This window comes from Rousettus aegyptiacus, unplaced genomic scaffold (genome assembly GCF_014176215.1).
Source record: "Rousettus aegyptiacus isolate mRouAeg1 unplaced genomic scaffold, mRouAeg1.p scaffold_m13_p_3, whole genome shotgun sequence".
NCBI classification, from domain to species: domain Eukaryota; kingdom Metazoa; phylum Chordata; class Mammalia; order Chiroptera; family Pteropodidae; genus Rousettus; species Rousettus aegyptiacus.
The window spans coordinates 153090517-153092751 of NW_023416306.1; positions in this window are offsets into that span (position 1 = coordinate 153090517).

Genomic DNA, 2235 nt, shown 5'->3' on the forward strand with positions numbered 1-2235 from the left:
ATTAAGACCTGCCTAGAAAAAAACTTGACAAGATTCCTAAAATTTGTAAATTATATGTGAAATTCTGCAGTTAATTATTAAGAGAGGTGATGAAATAACTTGAATAATGATAAACTAATAGCAGTAGCTAACTGCAAACCACTTTTTTTTTTTTTTTTTTGGACCATTGTTTGATAATCCTTGCTTTTGAAGGAAACATGATTAGTTGTTTAGTCAGGCAAGTTGTAAGGGTAAAGAGGCCCAATCTAGCTTCTTCAGACTGCTACTTGAGTCATACTTGCTTACGGGCTCAATAGACTCCAATATGTAAGACACATAGATTCTCACAGGCTTTGCTTAGGTTGCGTGAACTTTATCAGATGTTTCTTGATAAGACAGCGCTCTATGACAAATGGGCATGTGGTGAAAATGATCTAAGGGTTTGAAAAATCCTAAGCCATAGGAAAAACTCTTTATAACCCCCACAATTTCTGGTGTAATACATTTAGAAGGGACTCACTAGTTACTGAATGTTGAATAAATGAATTAATTAAAGGATAAGAGGAAAGGTTTATATGGTGCAGATTATCCAGATTTTTGATTTTCCAGACTTCCTTTTTTTCCTCTTCTGAGCCCACCTTTTTGCCATCTCACTGTTAATAAGCAACTTCAGCTCTGAAAGGGTAAAAATAGGACATACAGCGTCAAACATACCCATCAGTTCTCATTCTTAGCCTGCTTTTATAAAGGGTTTTGATGGAATGGGGTGGCACTTCAGGTGGAAAACAGGGACAGTTGAGTTCTTTGTTCCAGAATATTGCCTTTCACTGATACGCCCTTACTGGTGAAGCAAAAGCTTGAGCCGGGCTGGCAGTGCTCTCCAGAAACTGATGGGCTGCATCTGTTCTCACTTGGCATGGCTTCCTCAGCCTAGAACATGGCCCCCTCCTGCTCTGCCCCCCTCCCCAGTTTTGGTTGCCTTTTTTTTTTTTTTTTTTCCTTCCTCGGTTAGGCCCAGATCCCAGCTGTTCCTTTGTTCTGACCCTTTGCCTTGCTCTGACATCTGATTACTAGAACTTCTCTATTCTCAACTAGATCCTCAGCTAGGTCCTGGACCAGGCCCCAGCCCCCTCCCTAGTGTTTCCCCTTCCCTCCAGCCTATATTCTAAGCTTTCCGGTATTAGCTCCTACTGCCATCTATAGCCTTAACTCTGACAGAATTATCTCCTCTTACCTCAGTAATAAAGACTTAGCTGTAACTCAGTGATCCCTAAGCCTAGAAGTGATCATATTCTGTTAACAGTTTCCTTGCCTCTCTCCATGACTAAAGCTAAGCTTATTGAAGGTATACATCTTTATTTCTCATTAAAGTTTTGATGGATGTTACTAAAAAAAAGGACTCAAGAATAACTTCATTGCACATCTCATCTTTCAAGTTTTACTCTGAAGTTGAAGGCTGCACAAACTAGAATCCAATAAATTTGAACTAAGTTTGCAAATAGATAAATCCCTCATAAAAATATATAGGTCAGCATAGGGTAATGATGGGAAGGAGTATGCAATCTGAAGTCACACAGACCTGGGTCTGAACTGATTCTCAGCTAGGTTCTCAGCAAACTAGTTAATACCTCCAAGCTGTTGTAGCTTCACTGTAAAAGAGAGATACTAGCTTCTTAAGAGGACTGTTGTAAGGATTAGAAATAATATGGTAACTATAATATGGAGCTAGAAAACGGATATCACTCTCTACTTACTAGCTGTGCAATCTTAGATAAATTACTTAATATTTTTCAGCTTTAGTTTCCCCCTTTGTAAAATGGGGGAGAATACCTTATCTCATGGGTTGCCGAGATATTCAAATAAGGTACGTAAAATTATTTTATAAACCTTAAAGCACAATATAGGTATTAATGATTACTGTCATGTTAGAAAATTAGATGTATCTTTGCTCTCATGGCACCTGAGTTTAAAAACAAAACCCTAACAGACCCTAATAGGTGATAATAAAAGTGATATTAGATATTTTTATGTAATAGGTTGGTTTTATGTTGATGCATGCTACTGAGTATATATATAAATGATTAAAACAGGACAATTATCTCTCATGTTGATTGATCAGGCTATCTAGGAAGGTTGGTTACATATTTATGAAGAACTTTTTCTAATCTTATTCTCAAGAAAACAGTGGTTTGGAATTATAGCAAAATTTTTTGAAATTGCACCCCATCATCCTAGTATAAGAGGTATTGTCATACC